Raw genomic sequence first — 20,546 nt, 5'->3', positions numbered from 1 at the left:
TTCATTCTATAATCTGTTCTTTCAGCTCTTTCCCTTAAGCCAGTTTCTGAGTCTTCTGGTTACTGTTTTTCTCCCATCCAAAGCCCCTCCACTTCATTTATAAATTACGATTTGTAGCTGAATGTAATATTTTGGCCGAGGTATGCTCAGATGCTAACCAACTCTACTTGAACACTCTGTAACCATTTTTTTTCTTAACACTCTCTACCCTTTCAACCTGAATTTTTTTCAGCACAAAAAAATCTGACTTTATGGTCCCAAATGCAAGTTTATCTACACTTGTTTATCTTAAGTTTTTCCTAAGATTGCTCAAAATGACAGGCATGAAATAAAAAAGATGCCCATCCACAAAGAAAGCAGGCTCTGAGGTCTGCAGGCAAAGGTGTCAAGAGAAGTTTTGGAAGATTGGGAACAAATGGTGGAGTGGAAAACATTAGCAGAGGAGGAAAAGTTGAAAACTGGGTGCCCACCGGGTTGGAAGACTCTATGTGCTTAGGAGCAGGAGGACTGCAGACTTGAGACCACCAGCTGTGACAAAAGACAGGTGTGAAGAGAGAGGCCCCAAACCAGTGACTGGTGGGAAGTCTACATGCTGCAGTCCATCCTCAGTGGCTAGACAAATACTCCTCGTGTGTGTATTTTTCAGAGAAATTAGAACAGAGAAGCTTCGAACTTGGAAACAACAGATACAGATAACAGTATGGGTAAGACACCTTTGCTCAAATTCTTTGAGAAAATGGGGCATTTATGTGAAAATCTGCATATAGATTAATTTTTCTTTTTAGTGAACTCAGAATTCTGAAAAACCTAAACTGTGTCAACTATATGGTCCTCTATACCTGAATTGATGGGTTAGAGAATCATTTGAACGGAAACTAAGAACAAAACAGCAACAACCACAAAAAAGATGAAAGTTCCTCATAAAATGTGTGAATCCCCCCAATCATGTCATATGATGTAATATAACCAATTGGAACAATCAGGGAGGAAAGAAATTGCGGTTCTCACGGGCATCGGGGCTGCTCCTCTGCTCGCCCTGGGCTGAGGCTGTTCTTCTGCTCACCTGGTGCTGAGGCAGCTCTTCTGCTTGCTCTGTGCTGCCTCCTGTTGTCACCACTTCTGTGGGCTGGTGAGGAGACTGTGTCAGCAGAGTCACATTCAGACACAGGAGGCCAGGTTCAGTGACACAGGTCTGGTTTATTGCAGGAAGGCACAAGCTTATATAGGGGTAGTGGTCCAATCACAGTACAGCAAGTAGGATACCTTATTAGCATAACAGACTTAGCATCCTATTAGCATACAGACTTAACGTCCTATCACAGAATAGCGGGTAGGATGCCTCATTAGCATACTGGGTTTTAGATTACAGAGCCTGGATTCCTGGAAACTATGTGACTCTGACAGTTTGCAATATCACCCTAGGCTCAAGATTGTCTCCCGCAAGAAATGTTAAAAGCTATCATTGATTCCCTATGAGAAATTTGAGAAAATATTATACCTATGAAAGAAGATGTGGAAATTGAAAAGGTGATGGCAAATTAAAATTCTGTGAGGAGTTGAATTGCTGATAAAATTGTTCAGAAAGCAAAACAAAAGCAACGGGATGTCTAAAACAAGAGAAATGCGGGGTAAAAAGGCTCCTTTCAGGAACTCCTGACCAATAAGGATTTCAGAAAGAAACCAAAGAGAATACACAAGAGAACACAGTGGACACGGCCAGCTCCAAGCTACCTTTAATAATGTCTGTTAATTAAAATATTTTTTTTCAGAGCTGGAGACCTGGCTCAGCTGTTAAGAGTTCTGGCTACTCTTGCAGAGGATCTTGGTTTGGTTCCCAGCACCCACATGGCAGTCCAGTCCGTAACTCCAGTTCCAGGGAGTCTGACATCCTCTTCTCATCTCTGTGGGCACTGCATGACACGCACACACATAAAAATTTTTAAATGATTTTTCTTTATCTAAAAGTTTCAACAGAATAAAGAAGGTCATATCCAAAGACCCGAGAAGCCAATAAGTATCTGACTTCTCAACAGCAGCAGTAGATGCCAGGGGAAGCACAGCCATACCTTGAGGCACAGCTTATGCCTTTTAAACTTAGGGAGAATCGATTCCACCTGGAGTTCTATATCTGGTCACACTGTCAATCAAATGCAAGGTTGGAATGATGATAGTTTCAGAGAGCTGTGAAAGGTCTCAAAAACTGTCTTCTTAGGACCCCTTTCCTGGGAGATGTTTTCTCCAAATGAGAGGAGAAATATTCAGGATACAGACAGAAGCTCTGAGAGAAGGTGTGCCTAGGCTTGAGAGCCAAAGAAGTCCATGGGAGGAGCAACTCTCCATCCTAGTCTGGAAAACACAAGAACTTGGAGTTCTGAACTCTGTTCTTGGGAGCAGCAAGTGTCTTGGCTCCAGAAGAGAGAGAGCACAATTCACTCCTGCCCTTCCACTCTTTCCAGACTGGATACCACTCGCTCACCCTGTGTGTGCATTGGTCTTACTTCCTTATGCAGTGCACTGATTCAAATGCCATATCACAGACATATCCCCAAATACCACTTTACCAGTCATCTGAGTATCCTGTCATCCAGTTAAGTTGACACCTAAAACCTATGCTCATAGGCCAAGAAGGAATGTTTCTCTAGACTGGACAGGACAGTGTTCAGCTTGGGAGGAGGGACTAAGGAAAACAAAACAAAACAAGCAATGCACTGGAAAGCTTACCTAGTATATTTATCTGTGACAAGATCAGTTTTCTAGTTCTATATTAAAGTGTGGGAAAATAAATTAGACGCATTTAAAAATAACCAACCAAATGAAAATTTGAGCCAGTTATTAGCACTGGGAAACAACTCAGCTATGAGCAATATTAAACTATTATAATATTAATATGGAGATTTAGTATAGCCAAAAATTGTGTTACAGTTAAATTGAAAGGACTTTGGATAGGATGAGTGAGCATCGGTAGAAGAGACAGGAATTTGACCCTCCTCTTCCACAGGGGAAACTGAGCAGTGAGGTGTTTTTAGAAATGTGAAAAAAATACAAAACATCTCAAAGAGTTGAAAACTATTACTTTTGGATCCTGGGCCATAAGATTGGTTTGGGAGAATGATGAGGGCAAATAACTATTGTTTTTATGAGCCTTGTCATACCTCTTGATTTTCATTTTATCTTTAAATATTTTATTTTTTATTTGTATGAGTATATAGCCTGCATGTATATAAGTGCACCCCCATTGTACAATGCCCATGGAGGTTGGAAGAGGGTGTTGGATTCCTTTGGAACTGATGTTAGGACATTTGTTAGCTACCATGTGAGTGCTAGGAATCGAATCTGGGTCCTCTGTAAGAACAACCAGTGCTCTTAACTGATGAGCCATCTTTGCAGCCCCTTATTTTCAATTTTAAAATTATGTACATACATTATTTTCAAAACATTACACATATTGACATAACATGATTCTAATGTATTTCACAACATATTTTAAAGTGGTATTTATTTGAGGATAACAGCAGAAACTTTTTGGAAGTTACAGAAAATACAACATATGTTTTAGTTTGGTATAAATCATGAGTTCAGAGTCACAATTAGTTAGGTGCTTGACACTGGAATTTGTGAGAACATAGAATTGTTATCCCACAGGCGCTATCTAGCTTCCCTTTAATATTTGTTAAGTATTGGGAAAAGGTGCTAGAATCACCTTCCTTGAGGGAATTCCAGCTGTCAGGAAATGGGTACATAGCCCCTGCTCGTTTTAGGTGATTAGTATTGATTAGTGTTGGACTGAAACCTAATGCAATGTTTATTTGAAGCATTTAATTTTTCATCTTATAATAACGTTTCTGACTGTGGATACTTCACAACCCTCAACCTCACAGTTACTGTGAAAAATGTTCTGTATTGTGCATATGAGTTTCCTAACATGGTGCTTGGAGTGGTAGAAGTTTAGTTAGATGGTAACTGTCTTCTTTTTCCTGTCCATCACAATAATCTTCAAGCAACCTACCCAAACCCTCAAGGTCTCCCCATATTTTGTCCTGACTGCCCTTTGTATAAGTTTAATTCTCTCCTTCACTTCTCAGTTATTTCTTACTAGGAAAAATTTATTTTACAGACCAGTCCCATCTCCTTTTTTCCAATAAAGTTTTAGGTATTATTATTGATGCAAGTTAAAGTCCTAGAATACCTTATTCTACTAAGTTCTTAAATGCATTTCTGATTCTAAATTGTGATAGCATGGACCATGTAAGAGTCAGAGATTTTACATCTGTCCTTCATTAGGGTGTGTGCTAGGTTACACCTCAAAAAAGACAGGCAAGTGTTGAATAGACTTTCAACAAAAACAGTGCCTTTATTGTTACATCACCCTTTGGCAAGCTTCATGGAACCTTTCATCTCATAACTATTTTTCCCAGCCAGTAGAAATGAGGATATCATTTTTAAATGTTATATTTTTGAGTATAGAAATACCTAGAGAAACTTCTCTGAGGCACTGGCAAGTTCTCAAGTGTTTCTAGAAAATTACTGTTGGATATTTGTGGAGGAAAGACTTCTGCTGATTGGGCTACTGTCAGCCCTCTCTGGAAAGAGTATCCTCATTGGTAGTGAGAAGACAGAAGAACTCATACACTCTTCATGTAACACTTACCTAAGACCTCGGTTAAAATATCAAATCTCAGCTTGCTCTAGAATTCAAGTTCTTTCGACCGATAGCATCCCTAAGTACTTGTGTGCATTTTTTTAGTTTTCATCCAAGTTTGAATAGAGATTCAAGGAGAGACTTTTTTTTTTTTTGGTCTGCATTATTTATTAATTTAGGAGTATACACTGTGTTGGCCACAAGAGCGTGGGCTGCCCACTGCTGTCAGATTAAAAAAATAACTTTTCGAATTGCATTTCAACTGCAGTAACACCATTCTGGAAGAAAAAAGTACCCTCAAGTCAACACACAGAGTTTCAGAGAGTTTCTCAAGATTTCTTGTTTCTAAGTGACCCCTTGATGCAAGGAGTGATTCCAGCCCCAGGAATAGGAAGAGAAGCCAGATTTCCAGGGTTTTTAAGCCACACATCAGACACACGTATCTGATATGACACTGAAGTGAGCATCCCTCTGGATGGTGAGGACCAGCCACAGCTGGCACCAAGAGTCCCCACAACTCAGCAGCACTTAAGTTTCAGTTAAGGCCTCACTCCTCCGAGTGGCAACACGCAGATACCACAGCAGTTTCTGCTGCACACCGGAAGGGTCCAGACACTCAGGGAAGCAACAACACACTCTAATCCACAGCCATGCTGAAACAAGATGGTTGATGGCCCTCCACCAGTCGCTGGCTGTCATCAGTTCCCATCCAGAGCCCAACTTCCCACTGCAGAAACGCAACAAATTGGAAAGGAAGGATCACACAACAGGTAGTAAGTACATCGTGTCGCAGGAGCCAGTATAAATGACAACATGCAAGTGACAGTTTTCCAAATACCTTTTCCCCATAATAAAATAATCTTAATAAAAACATAATTTAAAGTGTCAAGAGCCAAGTGAAAAATCATAGTTGTAAACTATCAAAGTCACAGGCTTTCTTGAGGAATCATCCATTAGCAGATCAGTTGTGATTTATTGATGGAAACTTCAGTTCAGTGATTTCAGAGTTGGGGGAGCTGCTCCCACTTCTGTAAGTGTCCCTAGGCGAGAGCCGGCAGCCTTTCTGAAGGTAATGTGGGAGACGCCCCACAGAGTCCAGAAGGAGGCCAAAGTAAGGTGGGGAAGGCTTGGTAGGTCTGGACAGGAGATCAGGGTGGTACTGCACCCCAGCAAAGAAAGGATGATCTTCCAACTCCACAGTCTCCATCCTCTCACCTTCAACATCTTGGCCAACAAACTTCAAGCCTTGTTCTTCCAAGCACTTTTTCAAGACTGGATTCACCTCGAATCAGTGGCGGTGCCTTCCTTCCAAGCAGTCTGTGTCTCCATAGAGTTTCCTCATGACTGAGTTCTTGGTCTGGACCAGGGTTCTCCTCTTGCCCAGCCTCCTGGTTCCATTCATCTGCCCAGGGTTGTGTTCTGGCATGCCTGTGACCACGGGGTGACTAGGTTTAGGGTCAAACTGTGTAGAATTGGCATCTTGCCATCCCAGCACATTTCTTGAAAATTCTACCACTCCCAGCTGCATTCCTAAACACACACCAAGGAATGGCTTCTTCTGTTTCTGAGCCCATGCAATTGCTTGAATTTTTCCTTCTGTTCCTTGAACACCAAATCCTCCTGGAACCAGCACTCCATGAGCGCTGCAGAGCTTCTGCCTTGCTTCGTGATAGCGCACAGGCTCCTCCTGCAGGGTGCTTGGCTCCAGGTCCTTGGAATCTGCGTACTTGATTTCCAGCTTGTGGTTAATGGCCAAGGTGGAATGCTCTAGAGCTTTAATGACAGAAGCATAGGAATCTGAGAATTTTGTGTATTTGCCCACAATGGCAATGGAGCAGGTCTCCAGCAAGCGACCATATCTGTCTGCATCTCTTTCCACTTCATCAGCATTTTTTTTTGTGGCTGTCTCTCAATAGGAAGGTCAAGTCTCCAGAGAAAATAGTCTACAACCCCTTGCTCTTCTAACAACAAGGGTACCTGATAGATAGATGCAACATCATGGACACAGATCACCTGTTCAGGTTCCACATGGCAGAACATTGATATTTTCTTTCACAGACATGTCAAGAGGATTTGAGCACCTGCACACCACCAGATCTGAGGAAAGCCTGAGTCCCCTAAGCTCATGAACACTGTTCTGGGTGGGTTTTGTTTTCTGTTCCCCTGTTGAACTTGGCTGAGGAACTAGACTCTTGGCCTTGAACTGGAACTCGCTGACCATCTCGATGAAGGGCATGCTTTCGATATCTCCAACCATCCCACCAAGCTCAATAACACACACTTGAGGTTCTAGGCCATCTTATCTATAGGTATTAATGCCTGTCTCATCACCCACTCCTCGATGGCATCTGTGATGTGATGGACAACTTGGACAGTTTTCCCCAAGTAATCTCCTTTGTGCACCTTGTTAATGATATACTGGTATATCTTCTCTGTGGTCAGATTATTGTCCTTGGTAAGGCAGATATCGAGAAACCGCTCATAGTTTCCCAGGTAAAGGTTGACTTCTCCACCATCATCCAGCACAAAGACTTCTCCTGAGGCCGGCTTCAGACTATCGCATCAGCCCCACTACTTGGTCAACGTGGCCAATGTGCACACGCCGTGAAGCCCGGGTGGCCGGTGCCTCAAGGAAGCTTAAGACACTATTTTAGTAGCAATTTAGGAGGACTGTATAAATAATTATATGATGAACAAGGAAAAATGGTGGATCAAGTCGGAAGAGACAACAGAAACTTGGTCAGTCCTGTAAACAGCCTGATTTGGTAGTGGTCTGCCCCATCCAGTAGACATGAACTCATTGGGCACAGCATTATCTCTCTGGGGAATCATCATTCCCAGTTAATTGAATTAAATTGAGAATTTAGCACATTGAAAGATCCAATTTCTTTTTTAAAAACAGTATTATTAGGGCTGGTGAGATGGCTCAGTGGTTAAGAGCACTGACTATTCTTGCAGAAGACCCAGGTTTGAATCTCAGCACCCACATGTCCTCTTTTTTAAAAGCCCAATTATGTTCCCCAAATATTCGTGAGCATGGGGTCATCCTCTGGAGCCTGGTCAACCTACCAGGGGTCACATCCTTGTGAAAAAAACTGTCTTTCCCTCTCCTAGCAGCTCTCAGGTGCCAACAGCTCCTTGGCTGGCATGGGGCTTTGTGCCCACCTCTCCCCTCCATGCTGGAAGTTTTGTCTCACTTGAGCTTGTGCAGGTCTATGTATGCTTTCACAACTGCTGTGACTTCTTATGTGCAACTGTGCTGTTGTAACTGGAAAACACTGTTTTGTGATAGGCATTCACTACTTCTGGTTCTTACAATCTTCCTGCCCCTTCTTCTATGATAATCCCTGAGACTCGATGGGTAGGAGGAGGTTGTGATATAGATCCCCCATTTAGGGCTGAGCACTCCTCAGTCTCTTAGTCTCTGCAAAATTGTAAAATATGTATAACATCTTGCTATCTTAACCATTTAGTTTTAATATCATAACATAAAATGTTCCATCTCTGTTAGTCTGAGTTCTTCTGAAGAGCAGAACAAATAGATTAGAGTCTGCCCTTTCCCCCCAAGAAAAACTTTCTTGGAAATCTAAACCTTCATTGACATATTAATTACTATAGAAAAGTCTTTTGTTCCTGGAGTGTGATGCTCCTCATCTCTCTTCATCTTGGAAAACATTCTAGATCTTACCACAGCAGAGGATGCACCAATGTGAAAACCACTAACCTACTGTGAACAAACTCCTCTTTTTGGAAAAATTTGATTAAGTCCAGAAGTATAACTCTACCAGTTTCCTTGGAGACGAATGTGTGGATATTTCCCTGCCTCAGAGCTACCCCTGCAGCAATTGAATCTCTGTGTAGTCACAACTTGCTTTCATCTTTGGAGCTGAATTATTGAGAATAAAAAATGTAAAGGAACGGACTGACTTTTCCTATTTTTTTGAGACAGAGTCTCACTATGCAGTCCAGGCTGGCCTTGAATCCCCCACCCTCCCCAAGGGTTGGGATTACAGGTTTACACCGTGCCCCACATTTCCATGCCCTGTCTTTGAAAAGTATTTTCAAGAGGAAGGTAGGGAGCAGAAGTCCTTTCTGTGAACTGTATGTCTTTATTGTCTTTTTAATGCACGTTTTGTTTCTAACACACATGGCTTCCATTTGGAGGATGAGGTGGTCTATGTACAGTTTCCTGGTACAGCAAATGAATTTGGGACCTAGCATATATTTAAGTCTCTACACAGGAAGTATTTGAACTTTTCTGCTAAAGATTTATTAATTTTCTCCTGGCATTTTCCAAGCTTAGCTATGAGGCTGTATTTCATATTTACCTAATAAATATAACAAGATATTTGGATAAGACTGTTTCACATCCTCTCTAGCATTCTTGACATCAGAGAGGTTACAAAAGCAACACAGTTGTTCAACCAGCTGTATATCTACTTGGAATTAGCTTTGGTCTAGGTTTATGTATTTATAAAGTAGTTAAAGAACAAAATGGGGTTTTCTTCTTAGGGAGTAACCAAAGTACTGAACAGTTACTTTCCTTCACCGCTGGAGAAGAATATCTCTGAATTTTCATATTTTTATTAAACATCTGTATTTTCTGTGTAATATTCCCTGTATTTCAGTAATAAATGTTATTTGGTGGTAATTTGTTCCCAATATCTTTTAAACTATATAGAATTTTGAAAGTGAGATGAGGTATATTAAATTATATTTTGTGAAAATTGAGTTTGAGAAATAAAAGGCTCGTTTCCGTGGTGGAAGCACACATTCCAGCCATCTCCTCTACTTTGTTTTGTTGCCTCTGGCAGAGAACAGATTTATTATTTGGACTGTGTCTAAATTCATAATTTGACAGCCATGTCCTTGTAGTCACCAAACTATTCTTTTCCCATTAACTAAACAGCAGCAAAACAACCTATAAAAAAGTTACAGTTGTGTCTCCATAATAAAAAGCCCATTGCATCAGCAGTGATAGGTTGGAATATATTCTGTAAAGGAGACCAAATACCTTACATACCTCTCCTAAAATTCCAAACTGATTAGGCAGGATTTAGTATTTGATATTCTATTTTAACCCTTTGGAAAACTAAGAGTTCCCCCAGTTAAGAGCTAATATCCTGCTTGGAGTCTTTTTGGGGGATGGAGTAAGAGCATCCACATGTTCCCAGCGATTCACTAGAAGGATCAGCATGCGGTTGCACAGATAAGATTGTGCTGTGACAGCAAGGACACACAGCTGGATAGCAGAAGGAAGAGACACAGGTGGGGTATGGAGAATGCACATGCAGCTCCCTATGTGAAACTTAGAAGGAACATACTCACCACTGCGAACAATTCAACTGTCTGTGTCCAGTGTTTCTGCCCAGCCAAACCCATTTGAGACTTCAGGTTTGGACGTATTTTAATAGGGAGAAGACTATGCAGGCATTCTCTGCCTAACCAAGCAACTTCTGCTAAATACCACACTCTCAGAAAGAAAGCGGGTGTCCACCATCAATCATTCTGTTTGTGCAGAAAAACAAGGCGCAGCAAATCAGCCTTATCAGTTAGAGAAGCCTTCTTATCTGCCTAGGAAACTTTGTATAAGCCCAATTCCCAGACACCAGTCAAGGCCAATCTTGTCAGCAAGGCTTTGTGAAGATAGCCTCAAGTCTGCTGTGTTAACATTTTTCTCTACAGGTTTACATTATGCTTTTGTAAACAGTCTGTGAAAATGCACTGATGCCTCAGTGACAGTGTCGGAGGGTGGCCCTGGAATCCAGGCCATTATAAAGTTTTGTCTCTGCATTTCATGAAGATGTTTAGAACCAAAAATGAGAAGATCAGAAAATTTTCTGTATAAAAAATTCCAGGAATGTGATTTTTTAAAATTATAGTTCAGTTGTAATCTGTGTTACAATTTGTACAAATAGAGGACTAATTCTGTAAGTCTCAGACCTGGTTACAGTTGGAATTCGGTCTTGTTACCAGCAGCTTAGATTTTACCATATCATCTGCTTATTTCTCAGTTACACCTGTGGGTGAATGTTCTTGGAATAGCTTGTGTCTCTCTATTTCATTATTGGAAGTATGAATATCAAATCTTGGCTTTATCCAGAAACAGAATCAGAGCCCATGGAAAGGCGTACAGTGCTCCTTTTATAAGATTGACTCAACCATTTAAAGCCATTTAGGCAATTAAAATAATTACAAAGTTATGTTTTCTTCTTGCTTTGAAAAATAACTATTCTTTCAAAAAGTCTAATGAGTTAAGAGGTGTTAAGTAGGTCAATGAAAACAATAGTGGAATTGTGAAGAAACAGAGAGTCCACCCATTTTTTCACACTGAGGCACCTGAATGCAGTTTGCTCCTGTGCAAGAATCTCACACCTCCCCTACACAGAGCAGTCAGCATTTCCTGTCTCTGTAACTCCATCAGGAATTCACAGATTGTCACCCCAAACCTAGGAAAGGAAGTGGCTCTTGTGGAAGGAAGGGGGAAAACGGGTGGAGAGATGTGGGACCCAACAAGGGACACTGATGTGAGAAGCCACACCATTGCGCCTGTTGTCTGAAATAGTTTAGTGATCCTTTTGCCACTAACCCAACTTTGATCTATGAAATTCTTCCCTTATTGTTATGGTATAAGTAACACAGCTCTGGTTTAATTGGCAGTGCTTTCTATATAGGGAATTTAAATGTATCTCCTTTGATTTTAACTAAAAGGCGCCTGTGTAGAAAACGCTGTGTGTGTGTGTGTGTGTTTGTGTGTGTGTGCACGCGTGTGTGCTGTGTCATTTGCTGTCTCTCTCTTGCTCTTTCTTTCACTTGCTCTCCATCTTTCTTCATTCCTGAAGTGAAGTTCTTGGTAGCTCACAGAAGAGAGTGCTTAGAAAACGATTCCTCCTCACTGACTTCTTTTCCTTCTATCACAGTCTTCTGGGGTAGGGAAGTTTCCATAACAAGATCTACCCACACCAGGCTCTTCTTTCACATAAACATGTCTTGTCTGTGTTCCAGTATTTGTTGATGACTGAAGACCTTTTCTGTCAAGTGCTATGAGATTCAAATAAGAACTGCCAGAAGCAAGGTTTGACGGGAGCCTACAGGGGTTTGTTTAAAGGCGGCCCTCTTTTTCTCCATGGCAGACACAGAATGGGAAGATGGAAACATTAAAAGATACAATCCCCCTTTTTGCAGAGCATGCATTTATTAAAATAAACAATGAAAATTTATAAGAGTGGAACTAATGAAAGTAAAAAATCGTTTAATAGGATCTACCAGCCAGAGGAAACATATACACATGATTATGTATCAGAGATGCCCCAGGCATGATTTACAGGGAGTTACAATGTTTTTATTAAATAGTCCACACTCTGGGGAGAAGTAAGAGGGATATAATAAGGACTGAGTGAATAGGCCAAATCAGTGTAGTGTGCAGGGCAGGTAGGCATTGAACCTGGACCCAGGTGAGCCTTCCTGGAAGGTGACATGTATACTAACACACTGATCCCAAAGATGTTTAGGGATGACTAGGACAAAGGGAGAAAGATCTAGGAGGAGAAGGAAAGGAAATATGGCAAACAGTGCTGTATGGGCAAGAAAAAAAGCCCGACATGTTGGCAGACCTACAGCACCTTGAGCATGGGTTATATCAGTGTCACTGAAATAGAATTCAGGATGTCGGGGTGAGAGTTGAGGCAGGAGACATAAGAGAAGACCTGGTCACAAAGAATCTGGTTGCCATGTTAGCAAGTTTGAAATTTCTCATTTTGGTGTTTTGCCTTCCAATCGTGCATCTGTGCTTCATGGTCTCCCCTTACTGGTAATCAATGAGCAATCATGTGTTTCAAATAGACATTTGCAATCTTAGACTATGCTAGAAACCGTGAGCTCATATGTCGCCATGTGTATACAGTGAGCTGCTGTGGCAGGCATGTGGGGAGCTATGGGTAGAGGACAGAGGTAGAACCTGTGTTGTCATCTTCCTCCTCAAGGTAATGTTAGGGCAAAAATACCATTTTCCATGTTACCATACAGTTCTTTTTTTTATTTATTTTTAATTTATGTGTATGCGTGTATTGCCTGCACGTAGGTAAGTGCACCCATGTCATGCAATGCCTGCAGGGGTCAGAGGATTTAAATCCAGGTCTTCTGGAAGAACAACCAGTATTCTTAACCACTGAGCCATCTCTCCAGCCCCACCACACAGTTCTTTTAAGAATCATTTTAAGCATCTCTATAACACAACAGATACAAGGTGCATAGTTAACTGGACCAGTCATCACTTTCTGTTTGCATGTTAGGTTGTGGGACTACTTTAGTAGGAAGAAATACATTCCCAAATAGCATAGGGGGCTGAATATTGTAAGGAAACGTATGCAAAAGGCAGGGGTCTCATGGGCACTAGAGCCTATCATCTTTCATGATCACTGACAACCATAGAGATGTGGTTCAGAACCAGGACTTTGTGGTGTTTAATCTGATGCTGTGTGTGTGTGTGTGAGTGTGTGTGTGTGCGCGTGCGCGTGCGTGCACACCTGTGTAACTTCCCTCAGTTGGTTGATGGATTCTCCAGAGTTTCTACAAGAGGGTGGAATCCACTGTGCCAGCCACTCACCATCCCTCCTTCAGAACCAGGACTTTGTGGTGTTTAATCTGATGCTGTGTGTGTGTGTGTGTGCGTGTGCGCGTGCGTGCACGCCTGTGTAACTTCCCTCAGTTGGTTGATGGATTCTCCAGAGCTTCTTCAAGAGGGTGGAATCCACTGCGCCAGCCACTCACCATCCCTCTTCTTAGAACTCTTTCCAGGCAGCCTCCTAGGTGTTGTCTCTGCCTCCCCTTCTTTCACTGTACTTGTGTGTCTAATACTCTAGGCCTGTTCTCTAATCCCTTCATTGGGGCGATAGAAGGAATGCCCTCCTGAAAGGGCTCAGAAGGAACCACATCCTAGTGATGTTTCTAGTGTCAGTTCTTTCCACTTCTTTCTCCAGGCTAGATATCACTGTTGACTCCTGGAACGCCCTGTCTGTTGAGGGTAACCGTACTTGTGTGTCTAATACTCTAGGCCTGTTCTCTAATCCCTTCATTGGGGCTATAGAAGGAATGCCCTCCTGAAAGGGCTCAGAAAGAACCACATCCTAGTGATGTTTCTAGTGTCAGTTCTTTCTACTTCTTTCTCCAGGCTAGATATCGCTGTTGACTCCTGGAATGCCCTGTCTGTTGAGGGTAACTGTTGTTTGAGTGTGTGCTCAACAGAATCTAAGTTAGTATACTACAGAGATATTTGCACCTTTGGATTTATTGCTGCATTATCCTTAATAGCCAATATTCAACTATAAAGAATGAAATTCTGTCATTAACAGGAAAATGAATGCATCTGAAGGTCATTATGTAAAATGGAAGAGTCCAGACTCAGAAAAGGAAATGTCACATTGTCTCTCACAAGTGGAATCTAGATTTAAATATATGTATATCATTTTTATGAACATTGACTTTTTAATTTCAAATGAAGTTTATGTTTTCAGCTTTTCCTTTTACTGATAAACTTTTGGTTCCATATTGAAAACCTTTTCATCTAATTTTATCTCATAAAGGTTTCCTGTTTTCTAAATTTTTAAATTATTCTAAAGAGAGGCAATTTAAACACATTTTTCCAGAAATAACTTACTTCGATGGAATAATAAAGGAGTTTATTGGGCTCCCTAACAGAGCATAGGGTGGGGGTTTATTTACAGAAGAGTGGGTGCTCCCCCCATCTGTGACTGCACCAGAAAGTCCACACTCAAATATAGATCCTGTGATGTCCTGACAGCCACACAAAATAGCAAGAGAGATGCCTCATGGCTGGCTTATATATCCTTAGCCCCTCCTCCACATGCGGCTAAGGTTGTGGGAAGGGTAACTTATTCCCACCTTGATTCCTTGATGAGCATTGGGAGGAGGTATGACTATAGCTTGCTGGCATAGTGGTGAAAGGACATGTCCAGGTGACACTCCACCCCTTTCTCCAGATCTTACATTCTTTCCACCAATCTCTTCAGCAAAAGTCCCTGAACCTTGGAGGGGGTGGCAGGTGTGGGATGATCTTCTTCCCATTGTGGCAAGGCGCTGAACTTTCAGGTTTCTGTATCATCTGTTTTCCATGGGCTGTTGGCCCATTTCACCTACTATAAAAACACTTTATTTTTATTTTACGTGTGTGAGTGCTATGCCCACATATATGTAAGTGCACCCATGTTATGCAGTGCCTGCAGAGCCAGAGAGGGTGTTGGATCCCCAGAACTGGAGTTACGGACAGTCAGTAGCTGCTGAATGGGTGCTGGGAACCAATCTCAGGTCTTCTGTAAGAGAAGCCAGTGCTCTTACCTGCTGAGCCACCTCTCCAGCCCTTCTAAATTTTATGCTTAATGTGGTACGTTCAAATCTGTGATTTCTGTTTTTTAAATTTTTTTAGAAGAAGCGTTTCATTACAGCTTTAACATACTGCTTTTGAGTTCATATTTGTACAAACTATGAGATGCAGGGAAGGCTTCCTTTAGTCTTTTCTTCAATTGTTTTGGTATAATACTACCTGCTAGAAAGCCTCCTCACCCCCACCCCTGTGAAATGACTCCCACACCTTTATGATGGATGAGTGGTCCTCTGTATTTGGTCTATTTCTAGATTCTCTATTCTGAATTCATTGTGCATGCGTCCATCTTTCTGCTGATACCACAAAAATCTTGTTTACTACAGCTATATAATAATTCCTGAAGTGGAGAGACTGATTCCTTCCACCTAATTCTTCTTTGTCAGATTGCTTTAGGTGTTGTCATTCTTTTACTTTCTCATACAAATTTAGAATAATCTTATCTGCATGTGTAAAACAATCTCACTTAGGTTTTTTTATATGAGTTCTTTAAATCTGTATACCATTTGGGGAGAATTTTTATATTTTCTATGTTGACTTTTCCAGTTCCTGAATACATTTTCCACAAATCCATTTATTTGTATCTTTGGATACTTTCACCTGAGTTTTTAATCAGTGTTTTCAGCACAGATCATGTGCACATTTTGTAGATTTATAGATAAGTATTTCAATTTCTAAACATAATTGTTTTACTATATATTTAATTTACTATTCATAGGACCTGGAAGGATAATTGGGTAGTTATAATTTTTTTAGTTTCATAGCACTTTAAGAGGGTGGAGAAATATATATATAGCCCCTCCTTAATATACAACCTCCATAGTACAGCATTGCCTATCCGAGTAGTATTACCCATTAAAATTGATAAACCCACACTGATCAATCACCCAAACTAATATTAATTAATGCAATCGCTCTTTGTATAACTATTCTTGGATGACTTCACTTATTTGCTCTTGTTCTGGGAGGTTTGGGGAACTAGCTTGGATTGTCTACACAGTTAATTATGTATACCTCTGCCAATTTTGACATTTTAATTTCTTCATTTTTTGAAGTTGTATACCTTTTATTTTATTTTCTTTGCAATTGTACCAGCTAGAGTTTCTTGTACTACATTTAATAGAAGTTGAGAGAATAGATATCTTTGCTTTATTCCTAACCTCATAAGGAAAGTGTTTGGTATTTCAGCATTAAAATAATATTAGTGTAGGGTTTTTGTAGGCATTCTTTTTCAAATTGAGGAAGTTCTCTATTCTCTTGACTTTGAGAGTTTTAAACATGAGTGGGTGTTTGAATTTTGCCAAGTGCTCTTTTACATCAAGCCATAAAATCATACGATAGTTCATCTGTAGCCTGTCAGCATGGCAAATTGTATTAAGAGATTAAATGCATGAGTTCGCTGTCTTAAAATTGGAATCATGTTTAGTTTTTCTTCCCCATTTTAATTTTCAGAAAATGAATTGGAGCATTGTTTTTAATCTGTTATAAAAAAACCCAAAGTTTTGCTTTTCAATTGTTAATGGATCTATTAATCATTATTTAAATAATTTCAAGTGTTTAAATTTTTATTGTTAGTATTAATGAACATTTAATTGAATGAGTGATTTTAAGAATGAGTGTATAGGGGCTGGAGAGATGGCTTAGTGGTTAAGAGCACTGACTGCTCTTGCAGAGGACCTGGGTTCGATTCTCAGCACCACATGGTGGTTAAACCATCTGTAGCTCCAATTCCATGAGATCTGCTGACTTCTTTTGACCATCAGGTATTGTACGACCTGGGTGCGCTTACACACATGCAGGCAATACATTCATACACATAAAATAAAGATAATAAAAAAAATGAGTATTTAATATATATTTTTCTAAACATTGTTTTTAGTCAGAAGGGTACAGTTGATGAGCATCTGTTACAAGAGACCAAGTTTAGATAATAATCAAATTCTATTACTTTATTGCTGTTGTTGGAACAGAAGTTGCAGATTATTAAGCTATCTCAGACCACTGGTTTGGAAGTAGTTTAACTGACATGTTGGGTGATGAATCCTCCTCTAAGGTGCTAGGAGAACACGTTTAACTTTTTTCCCTGCAGGCCTCTAAAGAGCTAGAAAATGTCACTAATTATTCCATAAAGTTAAACATGGGAGAGAGACAGTGTCTTTTTTAGTTTTTTCCAACATAGTCTGCTTGCTGGTAATAAGCACAGGGTCGATAATTTGTAAATATATTAAAAACCTTAAAATGTATGAGAAACCTGTCCCTTTGCTCACTCCATCCAGTACCATAGAGGGGCTGAGCCTTTGTTGAGGTCCATGTGAGAGTGCCTGCGGTCATGGGTTCTAGCTCTCTATCCCCACTGACATCTGGCCACCAACACCTTTTGGTCATATCAGCCACTCCACATATTTTGGCAGTTTCCAGAGACCCCACCCCCCTTCTGGAGGAAACAGTGTGAAGTGTAACGGATGGCCACAAAACATACTGTTGCACTCATCAGGACTATTTGGATTACAAGTTACCCCCCTTCTCCGATCTACACAGGAGAACATATTGCCAAATGCAGGATACATTCTAATAAACTACTTATGATCATTATTTGATTTCTCCCAGGCATTTTTTATGCCTCCTTAAGTTGTCATTCCCTGAGCATTCTGGACATTCTGAGAGAGTTTAGGTCACTTGGGGCTTTTCCATTTCAGATTCAATTTTCTATCCCTTCTGCTTCTAGTCCTTCCAAGAAATAGTTTGTGGTAGATTTCATTTAATCTTCACAGGCCCTCAGCTTAATGGCTTCTCAGAGGTCATCACGGGTGCGTTTGCACAACATTATCCACAGCAGTGAGAGTGAGGGTGCTTGGTTCCCCAGGACTTTTCTTCTTTATCTTGCTCATAAGCAGCTCAACATTCTATCCCACTGTGTGTGCTAATATCAATATTTTTAACCTTTTACTCCATATTTTGTGTATCTGGATAAAACATATTCTTAGTGCTATTTTTTAAGACTTATTTTTATTTTTAATTATATGTATGTGAGTGTGTCTGCATGTGTGGTTAGGTTAGGATGTGATTCAGTAGGAGAGCATGCACCTAGCATGTACAGGTGCTGGGCTTATTCCCCAGAAACTCAAACAGTGATAATGAAAATGTAAGCATATATGTGAGCCATGAGGAGGATAGACATCCAAGTACATGAAGAGCAGGGTATAAATAAGCAAAAAGTAAAGTTTTATAAATAATTTGGTAATTAAGCTAAGTATGGAAGGAGTACAGGATGAGGATTTAGATGGGGAAATGTTAACAGTACAGAAGGAAAGCAAAGTGAGACTGTTTTAGACAAGTTTATAATATGAATGAAGAAATGGCCTTCAGAAAGTACCAAGTATGATCGACAAGCAACCTGCCTCCAGGTAAAATACAGTTCAGAGAAGTGGGGAGTCCATGTGAACACTGTCCCATGGCCTAGATGGTTCTGAGTCTTGGCATTCTGGGTGACACATTACTCTCTACACATCTCTCTTGGGGTCTGCCCCAGTCTGAGCATGCAGACCTGTCAGACAGAGCACCTTGCCTCTAGGTTCCTGCTATGGTCTGAGTGTTCCTCTCAGTGACTGGCATGTGATAGGAGGCAGGACTGGAAAGTGAGAAGGCCAAGTTTAAAGGATTTAGGGTTCCAGATACTTATTTTGTTTTAAAAAAATTGTTGAAGCTGTGGCTTAGTGAAACTTATCACAGCTGTGGAGGATTTGGAGCGGGAAGGGCAGTCAGGGAGCTCTTTTGTAGTCATCAGAACATAATGCAAAGCAATGTTTAAGGAAAGATGAATGAGAGAACAGAGAATAAGCTTTTGTAACATGGACAAAGTGTTCTCATTTGCGGTAATTGTTCCTGCTTCCCTGAGGCTTCCCATCCATTTGAAGTGGAGGTTTATTGTTTCTGGAGGAGGGTGTATTCAGCCTGCATAAAGCAGCAATGACTAGTCCAACAGTGGTCTGTTTTAAAGTCTATATTGTGAAAATAACCTGAATATAAACACCTTCCAAAAGTTAGGCTTGTTGAGAAATAGAAAAAAGGAAGCAACAGCACAAAAGCTCTGCGCCTTATGGAGGCCTAATGAGCATAGAAATCCCAGCACATAGTAGTTGTGATACAGTGGTCATGTCACGACCATCTTCCCAACATGGAAAAGAAATATACAAGCAGCAGATGGGAAGTTGAGAGATTCATAGGGAACAGTTTGCTCTGCTCACTTCCAGGAGTCTGTGCTTCTAAGAGAAGGGGAGAGCAGGCAGGTGAAGCCCTGAGTCTCTGTCTGCTGAAAAGTCATGGAGTTCCCAACAAGACTCTGATTGACGTATCAGTATCTGTATCTAATGGCAAAGCATCGCTAGATTGTAGTGAGTGCACCAAATGGTCTAGAATTGGTGGTCTGCTCCATGCATACTGGGTCAGGAGAGCCACGCTGGATTCACATGTGGAAAATAAAGTTATTTTCCTTCAAAGAAGTCAGAGTTGACATACCCTTTTACCTTGGCTACACTGTGAAGTGCTGAGGCATTCCAAGCTGCTCTCCTGAAGTGGAGAAGATCCTACCTCCATTTTATTTCCATTGTTGGAGTTGAGTGGAGAATAGGGTAGTATTGACGGAGGTCATTTAGTTAAGTAATGGTGGGAACAGGATGTAGAGATGCTATTGAAATTTAGATTTAACTCTGTCTTCCTAGATGAGAGAACTTAAGAAAATTCAGGGGTCTACTCAAGTCCTATCTATGGCTGAAGAATGAAAATTCTAGCAGATGGATTAATTAACTAATTGTTTCACCTTAGTTAGAAGATTTGTGCTTTGGGGATTTAAGTCTTTCCATCTCTAAAATCGGTATGATGGCTACTTGTCTTTGGCACTGGAATGTCATGAGGAGTAGGGAATAGTCTCATCTGTGAAGAATTTTGAGGATCCTGAAATTAATCTAACGGTTTTATTCTTTTAACTTACCATTAATCATCATCATGCTTTCTGTCAGGAAAGCTTTACCAAGTTATGACTGATTCAGGTTCTTAGATATTCAGGCTGAAGTTCTGGGCTAAAGAACAGCTGGTGTCAGTTGGTTTGTGATATGAGCTGCTTTGGGACATGGCTGAGGCTCAATAGCACTGTTCTAGAAGCAATACCTCCCCAGGTTCCAGGCTGCAGTAAAATATTGTTGAACTTTCTGCTCTTGCTGACTATTGCATGTGACTATCTTCTCTTCAACAACCCCTTTCTATTAGAATATCTTGAAGTTAGATGTAGAGTCTTGTCAACAGTGTGGGTAACTGACTGTTCTCAGCTTTGCTTTTGGAAAGCAAGAACTAAGCAACTCAATTATAGCAAAGTTTATGTATTATAAGTCATAATTCTTAAATACAGAGAGAAAATCCTAAGTGCAAAGTCTACTAATCTATATGAGTGGAAGAGCTACCGATACTATCAAATTTTTATATGTATATATTTATGTGTATATACTTGGGGGAGGGATG

General features: G+C 40.6%; 1 protein-coding gene and 1 pseudogene across 8 annotated transcripts in view; one reads left to right on the top strand and one right to left on the bottom strand.

Moving 5' to 3' along the window:
* Csgalnact1 (chondroitin sulfate N-acetylgalactosaminyltransferase 1) overlaps positions 1 to 20,546 on the top strand; it is a 353,381-nt gene that overhangs the window by 219,433 nt on the left and 113,402 nt on the right. The window lies entirely within an intron of this gene.
* On the bottom strand, positions 5,601 to 8,517 carry LOC103748104 (annotated as a pseudogene).

The sequence above is a fragment of the Nannospalax galili genome, unplaced genomic scaffold, assembly GCF_000622305.1.
Source record: "Nannospalax galili isolate Female #2095 unplaced genomic scaffold, S.galili_v1.0 scaffold291, whole genome shotgun sequence".
Taxonomy (NCBI): Eukaryota; Metazoa; Chordata; class Mammalia; order Rodentia; family Spalacidae; genus Nannospalax; species Nannospalax galili.
Note: the sequence above shows the minus strand (reverse complement) of the source record. Positions and strands in the feature narration are given on the sequence as shown.